This window comes from Nomascus leucogenys, unplaced genomic scaffold (genome assembly GCF_006542625.1).
Source record: "Nomascus leucogenys isolate Asia unplaced genomic scaffold, Asia_NLE_v1 001472F_35271_qpd_obj, whole genome shotgun sequence".
Classification (NCBI taxonomy): domain Eukaryota; kingdom Metazoa; phylum Chordata; class Mammalia; order Primates; family Hylobatidae; genus Nomascus; species Nomascus leucogenys.
In genome coordinates, this window is record NW_022097456.1 from 11,215 (window position 1) to 35,282 (window position 24,068).

The 24,068-nt window shown below is 43.3% G+C and overlaps 3 pseudogenes; 1 reads left to right on the forward strand and 2 right to left on the reverse strand.

Moving 5' to 3' along the window:
• The first annotated feature begins 5,802 nt into the window (after nucleotides 1-5,802).
• On the forward strand, nucleotides 5,803-10,961 carry LOC115834262 (annotated as a pseudogene).
• A 2,361-nt stretch (nucleotides 10,962-13,322) lies between these two features.
• Nucleotides 13,323-22,907, reverse strand: LOC115834263 (annotated as a pseudogene).
• LOC115834264 lies at nucleotides 20,898-21,016 on the reverse strand (annotated as a pseudogene).
• Nucleotides 22,908-24,068: the final 1,161 nt, after the last annotated feature.

Sequence of the window (24,068 nt, forward strand, 5' to 3'; positions counted from 1 at the left end):
CCAGGATGGTCTCGATCTCCTGACCTCGTGATCCGCCCGCCTTGGCCTCCCAAAGTGCTAGGATTACTGGCTTGAGCCACCACACCCTACCGGCAAGGGTTCTTTCAAAATGGAAAGGCTGACACACACAGATGCATACACACACAAGTGCACATACATGCACACGTACACACTCATGCAAGCGCATTTGTACACATACATTCACATATGTACATAAACATGCACTTTTAGGCACATGCATGCACACAGGCAGACTCTCATGCATGTATATTTGTGTATGCACGTGTGTACACATGGAATGCATGCACAGATACATACGCATTCAAACACAAACACTGTGTGTATCTGCATGCATGAAAACACACAAACACAGCCGGGCATGGTGGCTCACACCTGTAATCTCAGCACTTTGCGAGGTAGAGGCGGGTGGGTGGATCACCTGAAGCAGGAGTCTGAGACCAGCCTGGCCAACGTGGTGAAATCACTACTAAAAAATACAAAAAGTAGGCTGGGCACGGTGGCTGACGCCTGTAATCCCAGCAGTTTGGGAGGCTGAGGTGGGCGGATCACCTGAGGTCAGGAGTTCGAGACCAGCCTGACCAACATGGAGAAACCCTGTCTCTACTAAAAATACAAAATTAGCCGGGCGTGGTGGCGCATGCCTGTAATCCCAGCTACTCGGGAGGCTGAGCCAGAAGAATTGCTTGAACCCGGGAGGCTGAGGTTGCAGTGAGCTGAGATCGTGCCATTGTACTCCAGCCTGGGCAACAAGAGCAAAACTCTGTCTCAAAATAAATAAATAAATAAATAAATAAATAAATAAATAAATAATACAAAAATTAGCGAGGCATGGTGGCGTGTTCCTGTAATCCCAGCTACTTAAGAGGCTGAGGCAGGAGAATCGCTTGAACCTGGGAGGCAGAGGTTGCAATGAGCCGAGATGCTGCCACTGCACTCCAGTCTGGACAACAAGGGCGAGACTCTGTCACACACAAGAAAACCCACAAACACATATGTGTGCACACAGATACACACGGGCACAAAAATGTACACACGTGCAAACACGCATAGACACGTACACAGGACCCGTGTGTGCACAGGCATGCATGCAGTCGTGCAAATGTGCAAACAGACATGGCTACACATAGGTATGCACACATACAGACCCACGTACACACACGCACATGGATATTTGTGCACACAATGCACACGTACAAGCACACTCCGACATGCATGTGTGTGCAAAGGCACATTTGCACACACACACGTATGCACTCTCACCACCACTTTCCCTCCAGAAGCACTCCTTCTGTGAGCACCAGGCTCCAAAAGGGTCAACCATCCTTCATTACCCACAACCCAGTTTCACAGCCAGTCCCCGCTGCCTGACTCTCGTTTCTCCTCCAGCAGGCACCTCTGTCCTGCGTTTGGGAGCTGCATTCCTGATGGTCCTCCTTTGGCTCACGCTGCTCCTGATCGCCATGCCCTGTCTCCTGCAAACAAAGGAGGGTAAGAGCTGGAGAAAAAATCCACGTGCCACTTGGGGAGGGGGGCGGGGGGACAGACACACAATGTCAGCATGCCGTCCTTCAGGGAAACTTTTCATGATGAGCTCATGGCAGAGTCTCGTGCCGTGGTCAGGAAAGATTCAGAGACATCCCTATACCCGTCGCCAAGTTCCCTGTAATGCAGCATCTTGCAAAACAGTAATGCGACCTCACAGGCAGGGACCTGATTGTGACACAGATGCCATGTGAGGTGTTTTGATGGAACTCACACGCTGGGATCAACAGCGCCAATTACAATTTCCAGTTTCCTTCATTGTTTATCTTATTTTTTCATTTTCTTTTTTTTTTGTTTGTTTTTATTTTGGAGACAGGGTGTCACTCTTGCCCAGGCTGGAGTTCAATAGTGTGATCTCGGCTCACTGCAACTTCTGTCTCCCGGATTCAAGCAATTCTCCCTGCCTCAACCTCCCGAGTAGCTGAGATTACAGTTGTGCACCACTGTGCCTGGCTAATTTCTGTATTTTTAATAGAGATGGGATTTCGCCATGTTGGTCAGGCTGGTCTCGAACTCCTGACCACAGGTGATCCGCCTGCCTCAGCCTCCCAAAGTACTGGGATTACAGGTGTGAGCCACCGTGCCCAGCTTTTTATTCATTGGTTTTTTACTGTCTATTATTGCAGGGTTTCACTTTAGCTTGAATTTCTTTTAACTTTAATTTGCTTTTCATTCTTTTTTTAACTTCTTATTTTTTTTTTTGACACAGAGTTTCATTCTCGTTACCCAGGCTGGAGTGTAACAGTGTGACCATGGCTCACCTCAACCTCCACCTCCTGGGTTCAACTGATTCTCCTGTCTCAGCCTCCCAAGCACCTGGGATTACAGGTGTCTGCCACCACGCCTAGCTAATTTTTCTGTTTTTAGTAGAGATGGGGTTTCACCATGTTAACCAGAGTGATCTCGAACTCCTGACCTCAGGTGATCTGCCTTCCTCAGCCTCCCAAAGTGCTGGGATTGCAGGTGTGAGCCACCGTGCCCAAGTGTGTAATCCCAACCCTTTGGGGGAGGCCAAGGCAGGTGGATGATCACAAGGTCAGGAGTTCGAGACCAGCCTGGCCAACATGGTGAAACCCCATCTCTACTAAAAATACAAAAATCAGCTGGGCATGGTGGTGGGCACCTGTAATCCCAGCTACTTGGGAGGCTGAGGCAGGAGAGTCGCTTGAACCCGGGAGGTGGAGGTTGCAGTGAGCCGACATTGCACCGCTGCACTACAGCCTGGGTGACAGAGTGAGACTCTGTCTCAAAATGAATGAATGGATGAATGAATTTCTTATAAGATTTTTTTTTCCCAGAGAGTTTGTTTAAAGGGATAAATTATCCTTCTACATTAGGAGAAAATAATTCCAGAAGTCTATATATTCTTCTGCTTTGGTCCTGCTTATCAAACCAAGGTTGTTGACCTTGATAACCAGTTAAAGATCCTTACAGTTTAAAGTCATTTCCTCAAGTTTTCTAAGTGGCCGGTCAGAGATAAACCCCAGAGAAATAGCTGATGTGTTTCTAGCTTTTGGTGACCGGCAAAAGGTGACAGAATATTGCGTTTTACTGGCCGGGCACGGCGGCTCACACCTGTAATCCTAGCAATTTGGGAGGCTGAGGTGGGAGGATCACTTGAGGTCAGGAGTTCAAACCAGCCTGGCCATCATGGTGAAACCCCATCTCTACTGAAATACAGAAATTAGCAGGGCGTGGTGGTGTGCGTCTGTAATCCCAGTTACTTGGGAGGCTGAGGCAGGAGAATCACTTGAACCCGGGAGGCTGATGTTGCAGTGAGCCAAGATCATACCATTGCACTCCAGCCTGGGCAACAAGAACAAAACTCTTGTCTCCGAAAAAAAAAAAAAAAAAAAATAGAAACAAGGGTGAGGCTGGGTGCGGTGGCTCACACCTATAATCCCAGCACTTTGGGGAGGCTGAGGCCGGAGAATCACTTGATCCAAGGACTTCAAGACCAGCCTGGGCAACATGGTGAAACCCCATCTCAACAAAAACATACAAAAATTAGTTGGGCGTGGTGGCTCATGCCTACATTCCCAGCTACTTGGGAGGCTGAAGGAGGAGGATCACTTGAGCCCAGGAGCCAGAGGTTGCAGTGAGCTGAGATCGCATCACTGCACTCTAGCCTGGGCAATAGAGTTGAGACTCTGTCTCAAAAAAGAAAAAAAAGGATGAATTTAAGATAGCGCCTTTTTAAAACTGCAACTCTCAGATGAGTTGGCACAAGAAAATAAAAATTTTAAAAAGATAAAACTGTAACCCAGCCTCAATTCAGCTCAGTACCTGAAGGTAAGCAGCCGATACTCTTCCTGCACAGCAGAAGAGAGAGTTAAGTCCTTTCTGGAAGAAAATAATATCATCTGGAGGTCTACAATTCTTTTAAACAATATCTAAGATTCAAACTAGGCATGCCAAGAGACAAAGCCATATACATGATTATCAAGAAAAATACAATGGAAACAAACTCACACATGACCCAGATACCAGAGTAAGCATGTAACAACATTAACTACTGTGGCTGGGTGCAGTGGCTCACACCTGTAATCCCAGCACTCTGGGAGGCTGAGGGGGGCGGATCACTTGAGATCAGGAGTTCCAGATGAGCCTGTTCAACATGGTGAAATCCTGTCACTACTAAAAATACAAAAATTAGCCGGGTGTGGTGGTGGGCACCAGTAATCCCAATTACTCAGGAGGCTGAGGCAGGAGAATTGCTTGAACCCGGGAGGTAGAGGTTGCAGTGAGCCGAGATGGCACCACTGCACTCCAGCCTGGGTGACAGAGTGAGACTCTGTCTCAATAATAGAATAAAATAACTAGTATGACTAAAATATAAAAAGAGAGTGGGGAGGGTTAAAAAAGATTGAAGGATAAAGGCTTTTACTAGATAACTGAAATCTATAAAAACTAAATGTAAATTCTCAAACTGAAAAATACAATAACTGAAATTAAGAACTCAGTCTATGGTTTTAACTGCAGATCAGATGCAACAGAAAAGAGGATTATTGACCTAAAAGGTCAATAGAACAATATACGAATTGGCCGGGCACAGTGGCTCATGCCTGTAATCCCAACACTTTGGGAGGCTGAGCCTGGCCAACATGGTGAAACTCCATCTCTACTAAAAGTACAAAAATTAGCTTGGCGTGGTGTCGCATGCCTGTAGTCTCAGCTACTTGGGAGGCTGAAGCACAAGAATCGCTTAAACCCGGGAGGTGGAGGTTGCGATGAGTCAAGATCGTGCCACTCTTGCACACCAGCCTGGGTGACAGAGCGAGACTCCGTCTCCAAAAAGAAAAATGTATAAACTGAAGCACAGAGAGGAAATAGAAAAATCAGAAAAAAGCATAAGAGACATGGAATACTGAGAAAAGACCAAACATACATGTAACCTAAGTCCTAAAAAGAGAGCAGAGTGGATGGAGCAGCAGCAGTGTTTTAAGAGAGAACGGTCACCTCTAGGGCCCCGAGCTTAGTTTCTACTGCCATTCTCCAACACACTGAACAGGGCTCCTTGGACAAGTGGCTGAATTCTAGGCCTGGGGCAGGGAATGAACACTGGAGCTTCTGATAGTGCTAAAAAGTAAGGAAGTGCTCAAAGAAACCCACAATAGTAGAGTCAGTGGGACACAGGAATCAACTGAAAGCTCTCAATGGCCAAGCTAGAACAATTAGAACTATAAAATAAAGTAGTATTGAATAATCATCCAAAGTATAAAATATCCATGAGTCCATGTTGAAATAAATGACAGAATACATAAATAAATGGGAGAGGAGAGACAAATCTCCTGTGCTGAAAACTCCAAATAATTTACGCAGATACGATGCCCTCGACGAGGTGGGTCATAACATCCTGCTCTTTCAGTGTGGGCTGCACACAGTGATTCCCTCCTAATGAGCACAGGATGAACACGGAGGAAATGAAACCGCCTTTGCAAAATGATGACTGAGACAGTGAAAGAGATCTAACTTAACCGACTCCATCTTGCTTCTAACCTCCAAGCTGTCCTTGTTCATTCCTGGGCATAGCTGAACTAACTTGGGGGGAAACTTAGTTTATAGTTTTAGTTTAAAACAAAGACGATAACAGCCTTTTCCCAAAGCAGATCTCCTTCCTGTCTGAGGACTAGACTACCTTTGTAGGACTAACATTTAGCCACGGGATTAGAAATTATGGTTTAGGAGCCATGCAGCTGGAGGCTACAAGATTCTGACCCTCCCTACACTGCTCCTAAGATCAGTGCTTGAGATATTCTGCAGACCCTGCACTTGATGGATCAGCTGGCACCACCTGGATCGATAAATTGGCTGGTCTGATCTTGTGGCCTCGACCCAGGAACTGACTCAGCACAAGAAGACAGCTCTGACTCCCTGTGATTTCACCCCTGACCAATAAGCACTCCCGGCTCCCTGGCTCCCCCCACCCACCAAGCTGTCCTTAAAAACTCTGGTCTTAAAAAAAAATGGTCAGAAGGAATGACACCACAGAAGAAATTAGAATGTTTAAAAGAACCAGGAAAAGCATCTGTAGAATCTAAAGTACCTACCCAGATGGAAAAATCTACAGACACAGACGAGGACAATGTAACCAGAACAGAATAGTGACAAAACCACCCAGTTTCCATCGGTTTATGCTGAGCCAGGCACTGAGCAAACGGAAGCAGTTGGTGATCTTTCTCCCAAACCAGCCACCCCTAAGACTACTACCCCACCCTCATCACCACCTCCAACACCTTTCTCACCAGAGTTTGCCTACATCCCAGCTGACCCAGCTCAGCTTGCTGCTCAGATGTTAGGTAAAGTTTCATCTATTCATTCTGATCAATCTGATGTTTTAATGGTGGATGTGGCAACCAGTATGCCTGTTGTTATCAAGGAGGTGCCAAGCTCAGAGGCTGCTGAAGATGTCATGGTGGCTGCTCCTCTTGTGTGTTCTGGAAAGGTGCTAGAAGTGCAGGTTGTGAGCCAAACATCTGTCCATGTAGACTTGGGTTCTCAACCTAAAGAAAATGAGGCTGAACCATCAATGGCTTCCTCAGTCCCCTTGCAGAATGAACAAGAACCTCCTGCTTATGATCAACCTCCTGAGGTCACTTTGCAGACTGATACTGAGGTTATGTCAACTGTTCATATATCATCATATGTTCACATATCATCTGTCTATAACGATGTGCCTGTGACTGAAGGAGTTGTTTATATCGAGCAACTGCCAGAACAAATAGTTATCCCTTTTACTGATCAAGTTGCTTGTCTTAAAGAAAATGAGCAGTCACCACCAGTTAGTCCCAAATCTGTAGTAGAAAAGACCACCTCTGGCATGTCTAAAAAATCTGTAGAGTCTGTAAAACTTGCACAGTTGGAGGAGAAAGCAAAATATTCCTCAGTATATATGGAGGCAGAAGCAACAGCTCTGCTCTCTGACACATCTTTGAGCGGTCAGCCTGAGGTACCTGCACAACTCCTGGATGCAGAGGGCGCTATCGAAATAGGCTCTGATAAATCTCTGCACCTTGAAGTGGAGATCACTTCAATAGTCTCTGACAATACTGGGCAGGAGGAGTCTGGGGAAAACTCTGTACCCCAGGAGATGGAAGGCAAACCTGTGCTCTCTGGGGAAGCTGCAGAAGCAGTGCACTCAGGTACATCTGTAAAGTCATCTAGTAGCAACAGCTGGATAAGGTTTGGTGAAGCCAGGTAAGAAAATCAGGTATTTCCATTACAAATTGCATTTCAGGTGACATCTGTATTTCAGGTAGCCATCTCTGTAGGCTCCCTGCAGATTGGTCAGTCTTTATTTTCAATAGATTTTTTAAAAATGCCAAAGCCATTTAAAGGCTTTGTTGTATTTGAGATTCTACTACTATGAGAGGAGTGATTTTGAAGTGATGTCCCCAAAGCCTAGCCTCAAAGTTTGGTCATCCAGCACTTCTGTGTTATTCTTTTGGACATATTATGTAGTCAACAACAGTATAGTCTGTTGTGAGGTACAAAATATATTCATGTGATCTGAATATGCTGATTGCAAAACTGTAATGAGAGGGTGTTGGTTTGAAATTTTCCTCTTGTGAATCTAAAATTAAACCACAGCAATGCATTCACATAGGCTATGGCATTTTCAAAAGTGAAAAAATGGTGCTGTGCTTGACTGCTTCCACACCGAGTCAGGGGAGCTCTGTGACCAGGTTTGGGGTGCTGGGCCATGCATTTGTTTTCTGCCTGGGAGCTTCCTGCAGCTGAAGGAGCAGCTTCATAGCTAGATGGAGAGGGGAAAGGTCAGGGGAGCCGGGAGGTATCAGCAGCAGAAAGGACAGCCCGGCACTTGAACAGCAATAGGCGCAGTTCACATTACTGCCTTCCTTTGATCAGTTCCCTCTCCCTGGCAAGTGCCAAAATCAAGCTGCTTTCTTGGCTGTTGAACTATCACCATGTTTTCCTGTGACACAGACATGAGGTGACCTTCATCTCCATCTAATTATGGCATTTGGTCTGCTCACCTTCCTGCCTTATGGATAATTGCAGGGGCCCTTCTCTTTTAGGGACAGAAGGGACATGAATGAGCCAACCCCCCATTCCTTTTGCAAAAACTCTCTCAATCCTGACTCTTAACTGAGCCAGAGTGATTCAAAAAGTGTTAGCAGAGCAGGTGTTTAGAAAAGATCACATTTTGTCTGGCAGTGTGACAGGGATTCTGCACAGCTGGAAAGGCAGAGGGCAGCGCTGGGAGTGGAGCATGTGGGACTGGCACTATATTCGTGGCTTAAGCAGCACATCCAGACCAAGTCACTGTTTTCAAATGCTTAACTATTTCTAAAGGAAAACAGAGTTGTCCACAACACTAAGAGGATATTAACCCAAAAATTCAGATTATCAAAACCTCTCTCCCTGTGAGACAGCTGAAGACCTGGCTTGTACATATTTTTCAACAAGGTTAAAAAAAAAAAGATTACTTGAAAGTATCTGAAGCTTTGGAAAATGGCCACTTAATCACGTGCATAGTGTTCTTTTCTTTTTTTTTTTTTTTTTGTTGAGACAGAGTTTTGCTCTTGTTGCCCAGGCTGGAGTGCAGTGGCGTGATCTTGGCTCACCACAACCTCCGCCTCCCAGGTTCAAGTGATTCTCCTGCCTCAGCCTTCTGAGTAGCTGGGATTACAGGCATGCACCACCATGCCCGGCTAATTTTGTATTTTTAGTAGAGATGGGGTCTCTCCATGTTGGTCAGGCTGGTCTTGAACTCCCGACCTCAGGTGATCCACTCGCCTCGGCCTCCCAAAGTGCTGAGATTACAGGCATTAGCCACTGCGCCCGGCTCGTAGTGTTAGTTTCTTTTCAGGGGAAGAGGAAAGGCTGCACCAGGGATAGATGGCCCAGTGTTCAAAAGGTGAACTCGGCACATTTTGGCAAAGTGAAACTCCTCTATTGGGAAACTTTTCTCCGAGGGCCCATCTTCTGGGACTTGGTTCTCCCAAGACAGTACTGTCTTCAAGAGGCAGGTCACATTTGCATTATAGATGGCACTACCAAACCTCTTTTTCTCAACCCAAAGAATCCCTGTGGGACCAACCAGCCTTTTACTGCCACCTAGGTTCTACGATTTCAAGTCTTGCCTAAAAGGGGTGCTCTCTGGGGTTCTCAATCCTAGATTATGTGACGTTTTGTGTGTGGTAACAAATTAATGGGAGATAATGGTGCCTGTGAAGGGCCAGAGAGATTTTGATTATGTGGTGAAGATGATACCTAGTGCTAACTTCTTTAGGAAATAAAACACTATGCAGATGCACTAATGCTTCCTTTAATGGCTGAACGCACTCTTCAATTGACTTTTGGGTAAAGCTAAAGGTTGTGTTGACCAGTTTTGTCTGTGAGGATCCTATAGAAGCCACGTCTAAAGTTGAAGTAGCTGGAAACCACAACTTAGAATAAGATTGCTTCTTCAGCCACAACTGTAGTGTCCCTGCCACTTGCCACCACACCACTGTTCTCGTTTTTCAACTGTAGAGAATCTCTTTCACACTGTCAAACGCGATTATGCAGCCCTTTGTATAGCATGCTCTATGGTACATATCACTTCAGCTGTTTTATATGTAAAGGAGACTTACAAAGACATTACTATGCATAGTGCCTGAAACAGAGACCAAAACTTTAATTCCTGCAAAATTTTTTTTTATAGCAATGGCAGCAAGTGAACGAGGACAACCACCACCATATTCTAACATGTAGACCCTTTATTGTCTAACTGATAAGAATCAGCAAGGTCACCCATCACCGCCACCTGCACCTGGGCCTTTTCCCCAAGCAACCCTCTGTTTATCTAATCCTAACGATCCAGAGTTTCAGCAGCATCCACCAAAAGTCACTTTTCCAACTTACGTGATGGGCGACACCAAGAAGACCAGTGCCCCACCTTTTATCTTAGTAGGCTCAAATGTTCGGGAAGCACAGGGATGGAAACCTCTTCCTGGACATGCTGTTGTTTCACAGTCAGATGTCTTGAGATACGTTGCAATGCAAGTGCCCATTGCTGTTCCTGCAGATGAGAAATACCAGAACATACCCTAAGTCCCAGAATGCTAATCTTCCAAGTGGACAAGATATTCCCCCGGCCAAAAAGCCCTGTTTTCCTTTCTGTTGCTTTCCCAGTAGAAGATATAGCTAAAAAAGTTCAGGATCTGGTGACATATGTGCTCCCTTTGGAAGTTACAGTATTGCTGAGGAGGTAACCGTGACTACTGCTCACAAAGTTCTCAAAGCAGAAACTGAAAACTCGCAGGTACACTTTCCTACCATAATATTCAGGCCTTAACACACATGCGTTTTAAGCGTTTTGATTTCTTGACCTGGAGATTTAGATATTTAAAAACAATTTGAGATAATAAGTTGGGGTATACTCTAATTTCCTGGGGTTATTGTCTCCAAGTTCCTAACCACCAGTTACTAATAAATGCAAAGCAGGTGCACTGTACCATGACTCATGCCAAGGATTTGATGCCTGATACGTGAAACTAATGAACTCAGTTACTTTGAATACCTAGTCCATTGTCTAACACAGTGGTAGATGTGAAAAGGGGATGGATTTTTAAAACAGGACAATTTAGTTGGCATGTTTAGGGAGTAGGGAGGAGCTGGGAACAACTGAAGAGCAAGGTAAGAGAGGAAAGTCTTGATTATGTAACGGAGCCCTTAATCCACGTGGTAAGAGGCAGTAGATGGATAGGTGAGAGGCAGAGTAAAGAGCTGAACAACAGCTGAGATTAACTGTGGATGAGACAGTTTGATCACTCACAAATCATTTTTAAATTTTTCATTCATACTTAATGCCAAGCCTTATGCTAGCCCTCCTCCCCTATGTATGGACAGTAGAGTGAGCAAAAACATGGGACCTACATCTTAGTTGGGGAGACAGACAAAAAGTGTATTATAACATGTAAAGTATTATGGAGAAAACAAGGTACTGACACAGGCCTACCTTTAATTGTCCCGTATTAGATAGGGTGTTCAGGCTCAGATGTAAACTGACACCCAAGCATGAGAAGGAGCCAGCTTTGCACGGTGTGCCCAGGCTGCGTCCTAGGGCAGAAAAGAACATGGGGGTTCCAGAGACAGCAAAGTAGGCCACAATGAGACTGGCTGAGGGGAAATGGGGAGATTGTATGAAATGAAGAAAGATTTTGATTGAAAGTTCAATGGGAAGCCAGCACAAGTGTTTTAAGCAGAAGAATGACTGATAGAATCAGATTCCTGTTTTTATTAGATCCCTCAGGCTGCTATGTGGAAAACAGATTAGCAGTAAGGGGGAGGTCAACAGAGGAAGTGGGGAGATGAGTTGAAAGTACAGAAGTGTTATACACAATTAGTTACTTAAAATAATTAGTGGGAATTTTAAGTTGAACATCTGAGAGATCGACAAAAGCTAGATTTCATTCATAAGCAGGCTCAAGGACCAGTTACTATATTTAAGGAAAGACAAAATTATCTTAGGGCTACACGTACTTCTTCAAACTCTTTATGGACTTTTGGTGGAACTGCCAAAATGACTGTTTTCAGCATGAAATTGCTGGGATATTTCAGTGCAAAAGCCCATAGGTAACTAGTTAAGCTTAGTAACAGAGCAGGAGGGTAGACCTTGCATTTCTGATCATCTACTCATTTCACATGTTCAGTTTCATGTTTAACTTTAAAACAATTCAATGTTTGCATTATTCCTAACAGATCCAGAAATGACACAGTTTGGGCCAACATTTCAGGGAGGAGTCTGCCACCAGTGTAATGTATCAATAAACTTCATGCAAGCATACAATTTTGTATTGCTTTTTTTTGTAATTTAGGAGAACTGCAACCAACCAACCAACACAAAAGGCCTGTCTTTTCAGACTTATAAAGCAATAGCATTTTCCAACTCCTATGTATATACTTTTAAACCATTCCCACTCTAACAGATCTAGTAACACATTTTCTAACCAGGTAGTTCCACTTGATTCTGCATTGGAGATTCACACGGAATGAATATGGTAGCACCTCTCTATGCTGTATCTATCCAGAGATTAACTGAATGCTAAATGCCTGCTTACCACTATGCATGCCAGGTAACCGGTTATCTCCTTGGCCCTGGGAGCTATGGTACCACAAGGACTTCTTTCATAGGACGCTTTTAACAATTTAGGATAGTAGTAAGTGGCAACATTAGTATATTTGAAATTTTAAAGAAACCACACTTTTGGGGAACATTCTAAAGGCTTTATTTAGCATCAGGTAGATTATTTCATTATAACACTTGTTAACTTCAAGATAGCAATTAAAATCATGGGCTGGCAGCTACCTAAGGCCCCTGGGAGCAGTATCTCAGTCTGGGGTTTGGGTGGATAAATACTATAAGATTTAAGATTAATGTGCCCCAATTAAAGGGGCAAAACTACTGTACAGTAGGTCTCCACACATATTTTTAAATACACAGGTACCTTGCAAACTTGAAATGCACAAGACCTCCTTTTATGTAGTTTGATACTTATATATATGAGTGCAATTTAATTTCTCTAGTGGCATTTGCCATGGACGTGGAAGCATTTAACAAGGTTTGTGATTATGTAATGGTGATTAAAATATATATTTCTAGGACATTTTTGTGAATTGCTAGATTTTATACATATTTTCAGTTCAAATGTAAACTTAAACATTTTAATGATACTGACTGCAGGAAAACTGTAAAAGTAAAGTCAGAGCACTAAGTAAATGAAATACTTTTCCAGTTTAATTCTTTAGAATTTTCAAATCAGAAATATCTATTCTGAATATTCAGGCATTCTTTTTTCTTCTTGGAAGATGGAAGGGGTAAAATTGGGAGGATTAGTATGAATAAAAGCCATCTTATCAGTGGAGTCTTTATAAAATGACATAACCTCTACATTTGAGCAATATATATTGTATAGGAGGAGAGTTCTAAATATGTCAAAGGTTACATCTAAAACATTCAAGCATGACAGCATAAAAATATTTAAAATAACTTGATTTGGGATTACTATACAGTTCCATAAAGCTGAAGTTACATTTAGGTATAAACCTTCAGTAAATATGGCAACAGCAACCATAAAAAGCATATTCCCCAGCACTTTTCTCTTCCCTCTGTATAAAATAGTATTCCAAATAAGTACATTTTATAGCAAAACTATGCATTTTTCCTGACTTTCATCGCCAATATCGCCTTATACCCTGCTTTTGTTGGGTGAAATGCAGTTATCTTATGAGTGTTTTTTCATTTTTTTAAAAAAGATAAGTAGAAACCAAGGGAAAAAAATTTAAAAACATAGGTTTAAGACTTATTTGTAGATTAGCCAAACACCCTGACTTGTATGCATTTTAATAAATGTCAGGCAAATTGAAGTAATTTCGTCCCAGTAGCTGCCAGAGTAAATCCAGTCCTGTGCTCCATTGTAGGGATTAGGACCTTGATGGAACCACCTGTTAAAAGAAAAGGACAAGACTTACAGGGGAAACTGGAAAATCACAGGCTGTTTCTTCACTAGCTTGCAGTATTTTTCTACTACAGCAACTCATTCTGTGAGTGAGGGATTTCTAAAGAGATGCTGAAGTGATGCTGTTTTTCTGCTTAGGTAGGGAACAGGTCTGTGGAATAATATTCCAAAAGGGGTAATGATACCATGCAAAAGGCATATGGATTTCCCACCAGGATCTAGCACGCTACTTGACAGAAGCAGGGTCTTCTAATAGGTTGGTTTGAGACAATGTATTTGTCTAACCAGTTTACCCTCTAGCCTAGGTCTTATTTTCCACAAGGCATTTTTTTAAGTAGTTGGGAATAAATTAGGATAACGAAATTAACATTTACAGCATACCCACAGCAGTATGTAAGGCACCTGGTTCAGTGTAAATGCCCTTCAGACTCGTTTTTTTTTTTTTTTTTCTTTGAGAAGCAGTTTTGCTCTTGTTGCCCAGGCTGGAGTGCAATGGTGCGATCTCAGCTCACTGCAACCTCTGCCTCCTGGGTGAAAGTGATTCTCCTGCCTCAGCCTCCCTAGTAGCTGGGAATACAGGCATGCTCCACCACAGCCAGCTAATTTTGTATTTTTAGTAAGACAGGGTTTCTCCATGTTGGTCAGGCTTGGTCTCGAACTCCTGACCTCGTGATCCGCCCGCCTCAGCCTCCCAAAGTGCTGGGATTACAGGTGTGAGCCACCACACCTGGCCTCAAACTCTTAAACCTCCATTTTACAGATGAGAAGCTGAATGTCTAAGCAGTTAAATAACTTGCCCAACCTAGTAACTGATGGCAAATTTAGGTTTAAGGTTAAAGACCATGATTTTTCTAATATACCATGCTAACACATAATCCAAAAGACATGAATAGACCATTTCTGAAGACACACAAATAGCCAACAGGATACAAGAAAATGCTCGACATCACCAATTATGAGGGAAACGTGAATAAAACCCACAAGATTATCATCTTACACCAGTTAAGATGGCAATTATTAAAAGAAAACATGCTGGCGAGGATGCAGAAAAAAGCAAGCTCATACATGGTAGTGAAATATACAGCCATTATGGAAAACAGTATGGAGATATTTGGGTTTTTTTTTGTTTTGTTTTGTTTTTTTTGAGACGGAGTCTCGCTCTGTCTCCCAGGCTGGAGTGCAGTGGTGCGATCTCGGCTCACTGCAAGCTCCACCTCCAGGGTTCCTGCCATTCTCCCTGCCTTGGCCTCCCGAGTGTCTGGCACTATAGGCGCCCACCACCACGCCCAGCTAATTTTTTGTATTTTTTAGTAGAGACGGGGTTTCACCATGTTAGCCAGGATGGTCTCGATCTCCTGACCTCGTGATCCACCTGCCTTGGCCTCCCAAAGTGGTGGGATTACAGATGTGAGCCACCGCGCCCGGCCAGAGATTTCTTAAAAAACTTAACTACCATAGGATCGGCACTCCCACTACTGGGTGTCCAAAGGAAAGGAAGTCAATGTATCAAAGGGATACCTGCAACCCCGTGTTTGTAACAGCACGATTCACAATAACAAAGATATGGAATCAACCTGTGGCCCATCAATGGATGAATGGATAAAAGTCAGTGGAAATAACGTTTTTCAGGCCTGGGACAACTCGGCAGGGTTTGTGTTAGATAGGTCCTTGCTCTGGGCTCACAGTGTCTGGCATCCCCTGCCTGGTCTGCACACAGCAGCCTGCCTGAGGGCTCAGCCACACCCCCTCACTCAGGCACGCACCTCGTCTTCCAGTCCTCTTCTGACTTGGACCTGTTTTGTGCGGGCTGCTCTTTGTTTTTCCTCAAGTTGCTTTTTTTCTTCACTAGCTTGATCTAAAATAACATCAATACAAACCATTAACGCTCTACATGGAGGATGCCAGGCACAGTATTAAGCACAAGAACTTCACAAAAGAACCATCTACACGTATCTCCCTTTTATTAGAACACAAATACCAGAGTCAAATTCAAACAAAATTGTAACAGATACCTGGGCTAGTAAGAGGCAGAGCTAGTATCACAGATCAGCATCTCTTTGACAACCTATGCTCTTACAACCTTGCCAGAACACCTGTTTATTCTTAAGGCCAAAACAACTGTGTTAAAATTCTTCAGTGAAAAATTGGGTGTAAAAACTAAATAAATGTGAAATTATTCTAAATTCTTAGTGAGACCTCACAGAGCTCCTTCAGATGCCATTCTTAAGAAATTTAAACTGTCTTCCAAAATACTGTTGCTGTGTCTCACTTTTTCTCCAATGTGGCACTATGACATGTTAGATGTGATGGCTCTATCATAAGAGGCCATGTGATGGCTCTATCATAAGAGGCTGCCTAGTGTGGGAGAGGATGTTTAGCAGCATCCCTGGCCTGCAGACGCCAGTAGTCCCTCCTAAGAAGTGACAACCAAAGTCTTCAGACTTTTGCTGCATGTCTCTTTGGGGGGATAAATGCCCCCCTTTTTGAGAACCACTGAGTTGGAAAAAATTTAACACGATAAGATAAAATGGGCTGGGTACAGTGGCTCACACCTGTAATCCCAGCACTTTGGGAGTCTGAGGCAGGTGGATCACCTGAGGTCAGAAGGTCCAAGACTAGCCTGGCCAACAGGGCGAAACCCCATTACCACTAAAAATACAAAAATTAGCTGTGTGTGATGGCACGTGCCTGTAGTCCCAGTTACTCAGGAGGCTGAGGCACAAGAATAGCTGGAACCCAGGAGGTGGAGGTTGCAGTGAGCCAAGATTGCGCCACTGCACTCCAGCCTGGGAGACAGAGCAAGACTCTGTATAAAAAAAGAAAAAAATGTTGTAAATTGATACCCAGTTTACCCTGATGTATTATTACATATTGTATGCCTGTATCAAAATATCCCACATACTACATAAGTATATACACCTATTTATACCCAACACACAAAAACATTTAAGTTATAATTAACCAAGGGGAGGCCACACTCTCCTTTGGGGCTGACAAGGTGCTATGTAAATTCTGAAGTAGACAGTGACTTAATTAGTCAGAATATGCCTCTGGCCATCTCCAGTATATTAAATTTTCAGGGGAGTACTACCACAATAATATGAGCTAATAAGGCTGCTCAGATTTCCACATTAAAATAAAAGTTTGAATTTAAATTGGAATGTTAACTCAAACTTAAAGAGAGACTAAAAACGCTAGTACCCACAATGGTGCTAACAATCACCAGGAATAAAACAAAGCATCATCGCCCGAGAAATGAGTCTTCACTTGTGGCTTTGGGCGGATGCTAGTTACCTCTCTCTCCATTTTCCCATGGCTCTGATGTCAGGCCGTAACCTGCAGTCTGTCTTGGGGAAATCACACTCTCCATGTCTTTGTCTACTTCATTCAAAACCATTGCAGAACTAGTAAAATTATACATCTGAAAAGAAGCAAAAGGATGAAATTAAAAATATGCCAAGGCATAATTCAAAATGAAACTTTCTGAAAGTAGAAGAGGGTTGACTTGACAATGACCCCCCCCCCCTTTCGTGGTAACAATGGTCAGTCATTCTCGGATCACACGTATCTAAATGTTTTCACCAAAATCTGCACCATCTGTGAGTATCTGTCTCAAAAAAATCTCAAAGCAGGCTTTGCAGAATAAACATCCTCTATCATGATCAACTTTAATAGAACTCTAAGCAAAAATCAACATTCTTTTATCTTCATTAAAATCATTCTTGCTGGGTCTGGAGGGCTGGTACTGACTAGGCTGCACCAGCTTATATTTAATAAGGACCACTTTTACCACTAAGTAGCTATTAAAGAAGCCCCAGTGAAGTCCTAACTCAACACATCCTCCCAGCCAGATGCCAGAGGGATGGGACAGCATGATGCACTTACGATGCGCTGAGCTCAGGCAAGAAGGGAGCACCTGGGAGCCAGTGGGGGCTCAGGATGCCAACCTGCCTGTCTCCATGCTGCCTGGGCTGACCCTGCATGTGCCAGGAAAGAGCACCACAATGCTGACACAGGACAGTGAGACTGCAGGCCAGCAAGCCCAGTCTCACCTGGGTAGAATTTGGAGGCCATGGGGCTATTCACCATAGAAGAACACTTCCAGGGATAATGAATACACTTTCAGAATCCGGCATTGGCATTTCACCCGACTCCTCGAGGTGCTCATCTAGAAAAACCACCAATGAACAAAATTTAAGTAGAAAGTTTTAAGATACAGTCAAGCAACCACATAATGACATTTTCAGTCAACAACAGACTGTAAATATGATGGTAGTCCCCTAAGGTTATAGCAGAGCATGTATAGAAATCTGCTATATGGCATTTGATATTGGCATTGGCAGACCAAGTAAGGGAAATGACTGATACCCAGTAATGGTGTTGGGACTTTTGGCTTTCCACATGAAAAAAGAGATATAAATAAAAATACATACACAATCTAAGTTTGTGTGAAGTACACTGTATGAGGTTCGCACAATGATGAAATCACCTAATGTTTTCTTAGAACATATCCCTGTCCTTAGGAAAATATATATACACTTACAAATTGTAAACCATCGTTTATTGCACACCACTAGAATGTAAACTACATGAGGGCATATGACACTGTGACTTTCTAATTCTTATATCCTTACTTTGAACACAGTGTGGGAAGCCAACGGATACCTGCTGAATGCCCGAGTGGGTGCTAAGAGTCTCAGAAGCTTCGTGTGTTGTGCCACTTAGTGTTATCCGCATTTAAGTCATTATCATCATCACTCTTTCCTATAGGGTTTTATGTTTTTAAGGCTGTTTCCTTTTTAAAGACAAAATAATTCATTTGAGTATGTATTTTTAATATTTTTGAGATAGGGTCCTGCTCTGTTGCCCAGGCTGAAGTACAGTGGTGCAATCACAGCTCACTGTAACCTCAAACTCCTGGGTTCAAGTGATCTTCCTGCTTCAGTCTCCCAAGTAGCTGGGACTACGGGTATGTGCCACCACACATGGCTAATTTTTTAAAAAATATTTTTTATAGAGATGAGGGGTCTCATTATGCTGCCCAGGCTGGTCTTGAACTCCTGGCTTCAAGCAATCCTCCTGCCTCAGCCTCCCAAAGCACCATTTGAGTATCTACTAAGGAACTTCTGGAGGCCCAGCCACTGGGGTGCTAGAGAAGCACCATCACTACCTGACTTTCATGGAGCTCACACACTAGAGAGGAACAATCTGAGAACAACAAAAGGTTACATTCTTGGAAAGTCAACTAAATATATCAATGGCAAACCAGGAGGGATCCAAATGCATCAGATGAAAAGAGAATTTTTATTAGATGAAACACAGGGAGCCAGCGTTTCCTCAGGCCCCCCTCCCCGCGGCCCCAGCTATGGCTAGTGCTCTATGTATGTGGTCTTTATGCAACAACCCCTCGAGGAGAGCTCACGACTGCTTTTTTAACATATGAATGAAGGCTTTGGAAGGGTAATTCATAGTCCCCAGCATCACAAGTGAACAAATCTAGAACTGCTGCTGAGACACATTCAGTAAATATACAGTTTACAAAATAGCACAGAGGTGACAACGCTAATGACACAAAACTTCCTCAGTGTCTGTGTTCAGGAACGTCAGAAATCCATGGTAGGCAGATGACGGAACACAAGAATGAGAGAGACCAGAAAAGCAGTGGATGTGTGAGAATACCTGCTCTCTCCAAGGGGAAAAAAATACTTTTTTTTCACAGACTGACTGGGAATTTAGCGGGAATATAAGGAATGTTTCTGGAATTTCTACCAACAGTTCTCGGCCATCCCACTCTGTGAAGAGGTTGGAAGGCAAGCGTGTTGGGGAGATCGTCTTTGTCAAGGTGGCCTCCTATTAGCAGGAGTTGCCACCAAGGAGTTTGTGCCGGGGGTCCCAGAATCCTGGACATGCCCCTTCTCAGCCCCATCAGTTTCCTGCTGGCTGAACAGCCAGTTGGTGCCCAGTTCCCGTGGGCAGGAACAAGGATATAAAGAGGGAAGCAGAACTGTGCACACACAGCCGAAGGGGAAACAAAGAAAAGAAGAAAACAGCCCCACCCAGGAAAGCAGAATGCTCCGCGTTTAATAAACCTCTTTTCACTTTGGGAGCAAGGCTAACTCCATCTAAAAAGAAAGTCACTCATAAATACACCTTCTGCTTTTGAGGGATCTTAGGCTTCCTGAACTTTTCACATGCATAAGAACGCTAAAGAGCCCAGAGACTGGTCTTCAGTAGGTCTGAGGTGAAGCTGGGCCGCCTGCATTTCTAATGAGCTCGCAGATGATGCCTCAAGATGCCAGTCTGAGGAAGCTACTTTTGGCAGAAATGACTTTATCAGTCTTACTATGAGCAGATACTATTCTGAGCCCATTATGTTTGTTAACTCATTTAACCGGGGAAGGTGCTATTATAGTGCCCGTGTTACAGATGAAGGCACTGAGGCAGAGAGATGAGAAAGCTCGGCTTGTTACTGCTCATCACCGGTGGGGCTAAGATCTAACCCAGAGTTTGCGCTCGGAACCATTATCTTGGTTACTGGAAAGGGAATCCGTCCTCAAATATTTCCTGTCCAAAGAGGTGCAGTCCTCGAGCATTTTGCCAGGAGGGAAGGGCAGGAGTTTTGCTAACCATGGAGCCTGCTTGGGACCACGCGACAAGAAGCCACGTACGTGCCTCCCCTACTGGGATTTAACTGTCCCACAAAGAAGGAAGTTTAGTAAGAGGAAAGCAGCCCAGGGAATGACTCCTTTAACTACGACCGTCTTAATTTCAGTAATTTCACGATAAAGAACAAGGCAACAAAACTGATGATAAGCATGAAAAATGTCAGAGAAATTTTGGAGGAAATTTTAAATCTTCAACAGTTTCAACTTTCAATCACATAAACAGGAGGAAAAGAAAATTTGTTCATTAAGATGAACTTCCAACATTCCACAGCTATGTGAATTAAAAGCAGAGCTCCACGTATAATTGCCCCACAGTTAAAAAACTGATAGGTGTCCATATCCTATACAAGGCTCTGCCGAGTACTTGTTAAAGCAAATGTCGATCATTAAAAAGAGAAAGTGACATGCATTAGCAACAAGGAAGAAGAAAGTCAGAGTGTGACCCTAGAACAGGCCAACTCCAAAAAGGATTAGTACACATTGAAGAATCCAGTTACTCCTTCGATACCACCTTACAGGATGTTCACCTGTTTGCTGTTCTTCTTCTCTTCTGTATTTTTCTTATCTTTTTTTGTAAGCATCAAACGTGGCAAGGTTAACACTGTATAAACATTCAGTCCACTTCCCATAGAGGGCACAGAGCTTCTTTTTGCTGTCAAGAAAAACTGACGTTTAGTTAACAAACCAGGGTTTGGTTTTTTAAAGCCAACAGCACCTGGTATTCCCAGGTGGTCTCCCATCCAAGTACTAACCAGGCCTGACCCTGCTTAGTTTCCAAGAGCAAATGAGATCAGGTGTGTTCAGGGTGGCATGGCCGTAGACTGTTTTGCTGCAATTGAATATTACTATAAAGGTGTGTATGACTCACAGAGTCTCACTCTGTCACTCAGGCTGGAGTACAGTGGTATAATCATGGTTCATTGTAGCCTCAACCTCCTGGGCTCAAGGATTCCTCCCACCTCAGCCTCCAGAGTAACTGGGTCCACAGACATGTGCCACCATGCCTGCCTACTTAAAAAAAAGGTTTTTTTGTAGAGACAGGGTCTCACTATGTCATCCAGGCTGGCCTCAAACTGGCTGCAAGCAATCCTCCCCACTCAGCCTCCCAAAGTGCTGGGAATACAGGCGTGAGCCACTGTGCTCAACCAAATCAGGTTCTTTAATGAAATAGACTTCCCTGTAGAAGAAAGATTTTTCTACTTATTAGAATGCTTGTTTCCTAGGTTATGGCAATGTTTTTTTTTTTGTTTTGTTTTTTTTCGTTTTTTGTTTTTTTTTTAGATGGAGTCTTGCTGTCACCCGGGCTGGAGTGTGGTAGTGCGATCTCGGCTCACTGCAACCTCCACCTCCCAGGTTCAAGCAATTCTCCTGCCTCAGCCTCCCAAGTAGCTGGAATTACAGGTGCCCACCACCATACCCAGCTAATCTTTTTGTATTTTTAATAGAGATGGGGTTTCACTGTGTTGGCCAGGCTGGTTTTGAATCTGACCTCGTGATCTGCCCACCTCAGCCTCCCAAAGTGCTGGGATTACAGGTGTGAGCCACTGCGCCCAGCCAACAATGTATTTTAATATCGACATTTTATCTAGTGAACAAAATCTATACTATTCAACATTTAAAATGGAAATTTTACCTTTTATCTTGAATGTAGCCTTCAACTTTGTGTAATTCCTTACCAAAAAGGCCACATGGCTTAAAATTCAACACACATTTGTCCCCAGTCCTATAAAGAAAATATTAAGTTCAGATTATCATTTATTAACAAAGCAGCAGTAGAGAAAAATAACCGTGATAACCCTCTCTAGCAGCAGCTACTCTTTACAGATTTTCTCTGTGTGCCAGGCATACTAAAGTGATAATGATTAATCCTTGACTGGTAATCTTCCCACCATAAAGACAAGGTATGTGAGGTGCAGAAAGAATACGTGACTTGCCTAAGGTCACAAAGTAGAATGGGAGCCCAGTTCTTTCTAGTAACTCCTATGCCCTGTCTCCCTGGCCCCCATTAAACAAAGGAAGCAAAATGAGCTGAGATTGGAATTAAGGTTCACAGAAGCTGGGGAAGCTGGGTTCACCCAGTCTTCCTTAATCAGAGACTTTAATGAACCCTCTTTATTAAATAAATGGGCTTCTAGTCATTCAAGAGTTAGTTATATTGCCTGATTCTTTTTTTTTTTTTTTTTTTTTTTTTAGATGGAGCCTTGCTCTGTCACCCAGGCTAGAGTGCAGTGACACGATCTCAGCTCACTGCAACCTCCACCTCCCGGGTTCAAGCAATTCTGCCTCAGCCTCCCGAGTAGCTGGAATTACAGGTGCCCACCACCGCACCCGGCTAATTTTTGTATTTTTAGTAGAGACGGGGTTTCACCATCTTGGCCAGGCTGGTCTCAACTCCTGACCTCGTGATCCACCTGCCTCAGCCTCCCAAAGTGCTGGGATTACAGGCGTGAGCCACCGCGCCCAGACTATATTGCCTGATTCTTAAATTTTCATCAGCCTGTTCTAGAGCTTTTCTTTAAAAACAAATAAAACAAAAAAAACTGAAGTTCACTAAAACTGCTTGATGAAAACTGAAGGAATGGACGAAGTACTCAAGGTGCCTTACTTGTGGTTTATGATTTCCACATTGCCGTACTGTTCGACCCACAGTTTATTCACAATGATATTATGCACACAGCAGGTGGGATTTGTCCATGTATATGCCTCATTGTGTCTAAAAAACAAAACCAAAACCAGAAACATAAGTGAGAGGTATCACTTTGTTTAAAAAGTGCACTTGCTCAAATGCCATTACTCAGAATAACAAACCAGGCTGCTTTAGATAACTAAGTTCTAAGACTTTAAAAATTCTATTGATGTTAACTCACCATAAAATTTGCCCATTCCTGTTTCTTAAAAGGGAGTAACAGCTTAAGAAAAAATTCTATACTTCCACCAAACTCCAAATAAACTATGTACATAATCATTTTAAGCATTCAAAAGTGTGATGAAACATTAAAAAAAGCTGAAGTAGAGACACAAAATAAAAAGTCTGTTTAGCACTTTCTAGAGAAAGTACCCTCCAGCTCACCAAAGGAAAAAACTCATCTATGTGAATAAACTCTGATTTTATAATCCTGTATATCCAGAGGAATAGAAATCATTCTGCCATAAAGATACATGCACGTGAATGTTCACTGCAGCACTGTTCACAATAGCAAAGACATGGAATCAACCTAAATGCCCATCAATGATAGATTGGATAAAGAAAATGTGGCACACATACACCATGGAATACTATGCAGCCATAAAAAAGAACAAGGTCCTGTCTTTTCTGGGAATATGGAGGAGCTGGAGGCCATTATCCTTAGCAAACTAATGCCGGAACAGAAAACCAAATACCACATGTTCTCATTTATAAGTGGGAGCTGAATGATGCGAACTCATGGACACAAAGAAGGGATGAATGCACACTGGGGCCTACCTCAGGATGGAGGTTCGGAGGAGGGAGAGGATCAGAAAAAATAAGTATTGGGTACTGGGCTTAGTACCTGGGTGATGAAATAATCTGTACAACAAACCCCCATGACAACAGTTTACCAACAGAACAAACCTGCACATGTACCCCCAAACCTAAAATAAACATTAAAGAAAAAAGAAAAAGTTTTATTTTATTTTTTATTTTTTATTTTTTTTTTTTGAGACAGAGTCTCACTGTGTCACCCAGGCTGGAGTGCAGTAGCATGATCTCAGCTCATTGCAACCTTCACCTCCCAGGTTCAAGTGATTCTCCTGCCTCAGCCTCCCAAGGAGCTGGGACTACAGGCGCGTGCCACCACGCCCAGCTAATTTTTGTATTTTTAGTAGAGATGGGTTTTCGCCATATTGGCCAGGC